Here is a 6,590-nt window from a genome sequence, read left to right as displayed (position 1 = left end):
GTTGACCTAGTCCGTCCCTCGACAAAATTTTTAAAAAATTCGTCATTTTAAAGCGTTGTTTTAAAAGCAAAGATTTTTGGGTTTTTTTAATGTTTTTGGCATACTTTAAATCAATAAGATTAAAAATAATGATAATAAAATTTCTCGTCCCTCCCTTGGGTAGAGCAATTTCGGTTCAACTACCTAGTTTTCAACTCACGATGAATTTTAAATATCAAATTTTTAACTTAACGAAATAAAGTAAATTTTTGTTTTTAAATTCACACCAAACTTAAATTTAAAATGCATAAAATTAAAAATTCATATTATTAATATTTTTATACATACAAACTTATTAAAAATATTAATTTTTCAAATATTTACAAACTTAAATATATTGATTTTAAAAAGTTTACAATAATAATTTAATATTAATTTTAAAAACAAAGTAAAAATAAAATTAAAAATCTTTTTGGTCTTTTATCCCACTTTAATCAATCAAATATTGTCAAAAATATACGCCCCTTTTTTCGGTAAAGTAATTTCGGCTATATTATCTAGTTTTACTCCTGACGAATTTTTGAAATATTTTGGGTTGATTGATTAAATATATTTATACCTTAAGAATAAACGGTAAATTTCGCAGTGATGTAATAAATTTTTGTATGATATCAATAATTTCGGTTACGCATACCTAATTTTATTGAATACCAATTTAATACTTTATAGTGAACGATTCAGCGTTTATTATCAAAAGGTTAAAAGCAATAAAAATAAAAACTGTACATACTTACCTGTGAGAAAGAATTCTCAAAGACCTGCTTTAGCCGACTCATAGGAGAGTCGTGTGATTTGGTTCTCCATAGCTACGTAAGCATAACCTCGAATCTTCAATATCTTTTCTTCTAAACATATGAACGGTCCTTCTCTGCATAGAGTAACAAATTCGGTATTTGAATATGTTTGATTATTTGAACATTTACCTTCGTGTGACCATTTTCCGTATTTGTAACATCTTTCAAGGTGTCGTGCTCGTCTTTTTGTTGCGGATTTTGATTTTCCTTTACCAAAATGTATCTTATGATGATCTTTTCTGAGTTCTTTCCTTACTCCGTCCATTTTGCCTCTTATGAATGAAACCAAGTCACTCGGAAGTGTGTCATTATTACGTTTAGTAATCATAGCGTGTAGCATTAGACCATGGTTCAGATCAAAGGAATTCTCCATCTCGTAAAGCCTAAAAAAAATAAAAATTCAGAATAGGAGAAGACTAGTTCTTTAGGGTCTGCTAGGGAAAGACCATTCGGATTCCATTCTTGGAAACTACACGAAAACAGAATATCTGACTCTAACAGAAATATATATTTACCTTAAAAGACTTGATTCTCCCCACACTTAGTTAGCTGTGGTGTTAAAATTGTGATTAACTTCATCTTCAACTTTCATTGGATTATCTATATAATGTTTAACTCTGTGGCCATTAACCTTAAATTCAATTCCATTTGAATTTATTAATTCTACTGTTCCGTACGGGAAAACTCTTTTGACTATGAATGATCCAGACCATCTTGATTTCAATTTTCCAGGAAATAGCTTGAATCATGAATTGAAAAGAAGAACTCTGTCTCCTTCTTTAAATTCTTTTGAACTTCTGATTCTTTTATCATGCCATTTCTTCGTTCTTTCTTTATAGATTAACGAATTTTCGTATGCTTCATGTCTTAATTCTTCTAATTCATTTAATTGACTTAACCGTAGACGTCCAGCTTCATGCAAATCAAGATTACATGTTTTCAAAGCCCAAAATGCTTTGTGTTCAATTTCTACTGGAAGATGACATGCTTTCCCGTAAACGAGTCTGAAAGGTGTGGTTCCAATTAGAGTTTTGTAGGCAGTTCTAAAAGCCCAGAGTGCATCCTCCAATTTCATGGACCATTCCTTCTGATTTGATCCTATGGTTTTCTCTAGAATACGTTTTAAAGCTCGGTTGGTATTTTCAACTTGTCCACTTGTTTGTGGATGATAAGCGGTTGAGATTTTATGAGTTACTCCATATCTTCTGAGAACTTTCTCAAGTTGATTATTACAAAAATGAGTACCCCGATCACTTATTAAAGCTTTCGGTGTTCCAAACCTGGCAAAAAGACGTTTTAAAAAGTTGACTACAACTCGTGCATCGTTAGTTGGGAGAGCTTGTGCTTCCGCCCATTTGAATACATAATCAATGGCAACAAGAATGTAGAGATTATTATGAGATTTTGGAAATTGACCCATAAAGTCAATACCCCAAACGTCAAATACTTCACATACTTGAATGACATTTTGTGGCATTTCATCACGTTGACTTATTTTTCCGGCCCTTTGATAAGCATCACAGGATTTGCAAAGAAGGTGTGCGTCTTTGAAAATTGTAGGCCAATAGAATCCAGCATCGTAAACTTTTCTTGCTGTAAGTTGAGGCCCATAATGCCCTCCTGTTGGTCCTGTGTGACAATGGTTTAAGATTTGACTGGCTTCATCCCTGAATACACATCGGCGTATTATTCCATCGGGACAACTTTTAAACAAATGTGGATCTTCTCAGAAATAGTGTTTTATATCACTAAAGAATTTCTTTCGTTTTTGGTACGACAACCCTTTTTCAAGGAATCCACATACTAAATAGTTTGCATAGTCTGCAAACCATGAAATTTCATTATATTCTATCTTCAATAGATATTCATCAGGAAAGTTATCTTGTATGGCCGATTCATTTAGAACTTCTAATTCGGGATTTTCAAGACGAGAAAGATGATCAGCGGCGAGATTTTCCGCTCCCTTTTTGTCTCGGATTTCAATATCGAACTCTTGTAAGAGTAAGATCCAACGGATTAATCATGGTTTAGCATCTTGTTTTGAAAATAGGTATCTAAGAGCAGAATGGTCAGTATAGACCACCGTTTTTGCTAGAACGAGATATGAACGGAATTTGTCAAAAGCAAAGACAATAGCAAGGAGTTCTTTTTCAGTAGTTGTGTAATTCGTTTGTGCTCCTTGTAACGTCTTACTAGCATAATAAATAGGTTGAAATCGTTTTTTAATCCTTTGTCCTAAAACGGCTCCCATTGCAAAATCACTTGCATCGCACATGAGTTCAAAAGGTAGATTCCAATTTGGTGTTATCATGATTGGCGCATTAGTGAGTTTTTCTTTAAGAATATTAAAATATTTGATGCATTCATCTGAAAAGATGAATGGAGCATCCTTTTCTAGGAGTTTATTCATAGGAGTGGCAATTTTAGAAAAATCTTTTATAAAACGTCGGTAAAAACTGGCATGCCCTAGAAAACTCCTAACTCCTCTAACATTGGTGGGATGTGGAAGTTTAGCAATTACATCTACTTTAGCTCTATCCACTTCAATTCCTTCCTTTGAAATTTTATGACCAAGAACGATGCCTTCTTTAACCATGAAATGGCATTTCTCCCAATTAAGTACTAGATTTGATTGTTCGCATCTAATAAGCATTCGTTCAAGATTAACTAGACATAATTCAAATGTATCACCGAAGACTGAAAAGTCATCCATAAAAACTTCCATGCATTCCTCTATCATGTCGTGAAAAATCGCCATCATGCACCTTTGAAAGGTTACAAGGGCGTTGCAAAGTCCAAATGGCATGCGTTTATAAGCAAAAGTACCATAAGGGCATGTGAACGTGGTTTTCTCTTGGTCCTCGGGTGCTATTGGAATTTGAAAATATCCGGAAAAACCATCAAGAAAACAATAATAACTATTTCCGGCTAATCTTTCCAACATTTGATCAATGAAAGGTAAGGGAAAGTGATCTTTTCTGGTGGCGTCATTTAATTTTATATAATCAATACAAACACGCCATCTTGTTACAGTCCTAGTAGAAATAAGCTCATTTTTCTCATTTGTGATGACAGTCATGCCACCCTTCTTAGGTACGCATTGAACTGGGCTTACCCATGGACTATCAGAGATTGGATAAATTAAACCTGCATCTAGCAGTTTAATAATTTCTTTTTTAACAACATCTTGCATATTAGGATTTAGTCTTCGTTGGCGTTGCACATACGTTTTATGACCTTCTTCCATAAAGATTTTATGTGTGCAATACGAAGGACTTATTCCTTTAATGTCATGAATTTTCCATGCAATAGCTGGTTTATGAGCTTTTAGCACAGTAATGAGTTGAGATTTTTCATTTTCAGTAAGAGAAGACGATATTATTACAGGTAATTCAGATTCACCATGTAAATAAGCATATTCTAAATGGTTTGGAAGTGGCTTTAATTCTAATGTTGGTGGTTCTTCTATCGATGATTTATATCGATATCTGTCTTCTTCTTTTAGCATTTGAATTTCTTCTATTGTTGGTTAATATCCATTAGCCATAAGTGTAGCTAACATTTCAGTTTCATCAATTGGTTCAATTCCTTCTCCTAAAGAACATTCCCCTGTTCCTTGTAATTCTGGAAATTCTTCTAACAATTCTGCATGTGAATCTATAGTTTGAATATAATAACAAGTATCATCTGCAGATTACGGTTGTTGCATGGCTCTATCAACAGAAAAGGTAACACTCTCGTCCTCTATACTTAGGGTCAGTTTCTTACCAAACACGTCTATTATTGCTTTGGCCGTGTTTAAGAAGGTCTTCCTAACATGAGAGGAACTCGAGAATCTTCTTCCATATCCAGAATAACAAAATCTACTAGAAATACTAAAGTACCAACTTTAACTAGCATGTTCTCCATTATCCCTCTAGGATATTTTACTGATCGATCTGCTAGTTGTATGCTTATTCGTGTTGGTTTCAATTCTCCAAGGTCTAGTTTAACGTATAGTGAATATGGCATTAAATTTATACTAGCACTTAAGTCTGCTAATGCTTCTATTGAACTAAGACTACCCAGAAAATATGGAATCGTGAAACTTCCTGGATCTGATAATTTTTCTGGTATCTTATTCAACAGCACTGCAGAACAATTTGCATTCATAGTAACAGCCGAGAGTTCTTTCATTTTCTTTCTATTTGTGATTAGATCTTTCAAGAATTTAGCATATCTAGGCATTCCTGAAATCACATCAATGAAAGGAAGATTTACATTTATCTGTTTAAACATATCCAAAAATTTGGATTGCTCGGCTTCAAGTCTCTCTTTTCTCATTTTACTAGGGTAAGGAAGTGGTGGTTGGTATGGTTTAACATATGGTTTAGCCTTAACTGTGTTATTTTCATTAACCTTTTCAACTACCGGTTCTTTTTCCTTATCTTGCTCAGGTTGTCGTTCTTGTAGAGTAGGAATAGCTTCATCAGAAATTACAGGCATTTCAGGTGGTTTAAGTGTAATACCACTTCTTGTGGTAATGGCTTTAGCTGTTTCATTCCGGGGGTTAGCATTTGTATCACTAGGTAAACTTCCCGGTTTTCTTTCACCTATTAACCTTGATAGGTTACTTACTTCTTGTTCCAGATTTTGAATAGAAGCTTGTTGATTTCTAAATGCTTGAGCATTTTGTTCATTGGTTTGTTTCTGAGATGTGAAAAATTGAGTTTGAGATTCAACTAGCTTCGACATCATATCTTCTAAATTTGGCTTTTTATCATCGGTTTGTGGTGGTTTTGTTTGAAAAATAGGTCTTTGCTGATTGTAAGTATTATTGGATACTTGTTGATTGCTAGGACCTTGTTGGTTGTTGTATGGAACATTTCGGTTATAATTCTGATTTTGATTGTAGATTGGTCTTGGCGGTTGATAATTATTCTAATAATTATTTTCAGGCCTTTGGTTTATGTATAAAACATTCTCTCTTTGTTCCATTGTTAGTTCAATACTGAGATAATCTTTTGTCAAATGTGGTCCTCCACACTGCTCACAACTAATTCTTATTGAGTGAATATCTTTAGTCATCTTTTTCATTCGTCTCTCGACAGCATCTATCTTTGCGGAAATGGAATCGAAGTCATGGCTAGAATCGGTTCTAGCTGCTTTAGATGATCTAATGATATCTTTTTCTTGGTGCCACTCATGTGAGTGGGAAGCAGTGTTATCAATAATTTTGTAAGCGTCAGTTGCGGTTTTCTTCATAATAGAACCACCAGCTGCTATATCTATATCTTTCCTTGTAGTGATGTCGCATCCTTGGTAGAATATTTGTACTATTTGACAGGTGTCTAAACCATGTTGCGGACATCCTCTCAATAACTTTTCAAATCTTGTCCACGCTTCATATAGTGTTTCATTTGGCTTTTGTGTGAACGTAACAATTTCTCCTTGAAGTCTCACGGCTTTAGATACCGGAAAGAATTGTTTAAGAAATTTTTCAACTAAAACGTCCCATGTATCAATCGCCCCTTTAGGTAACGATTCTGACCAATCTTTGGCTTCTCCCTTTAAAGTCCAGGGAAATAACATGAGATATATCTGTTCATCCTCCACTTCTCTGATTTTAAATAAAGTACATATCCTATTAAATGTACGAAGATGTTCATTTGGATCTTCCTTCGGTGCACCACTAAATTGGCATTGATTAGTTACCATGTGTAGAATTTGTCCTTTGATTTCATAATCTGGCGCATTAATATCAGGTTGAGTAATTGT

The 6,590-nt window shown here is 34.1% G+C and overlaps 1 non-coding gene across 1 annotated transcript; it reads left to right on the top strand.

The window, feature by feature from the left end:
- Nucleotides 1–6,165: 6,165 nt before the first annotated feature.
- On the top strand, nucleotides 6,166–6,272 carry LOC139845815 (small nucleolar RNA R71). The gene has a single exon (XR_011758571.1). It is a non-coding gene; the product is annotated as a small nucleolar RNA R71 (small nucleolar RNA).
- The last annotated feature ends 318 nt before the right edge of the window (nucleotides 6,273–6,590 follow it).

The sequence above is a fragment of the Rutidosis leptorrhynchoides genome, chromosome 4, assembly GCF_046630445.1.
Source record: "Rutidosis leptorrhynchoides isolate AG116_Rl617_1_P2 chromosome 4, CSIRO_AGI_Rlap_v1, whole genome shotgun sequence".
In the NCBI taxonomy this organism is placed as follows: domain Eukaryota; kingdom Viridiplantae; phylum Streptophyta; class Magnoliopsida; order Asterales; family Asteraceae; genus Rutidosis; species Rutidosis leptorrhynchoides.
The sequence above is the reverse complement of the archived record's forward strand: the minus strand, read 5'-3'. Positions and strand labels throughout refer to the sequence as shown.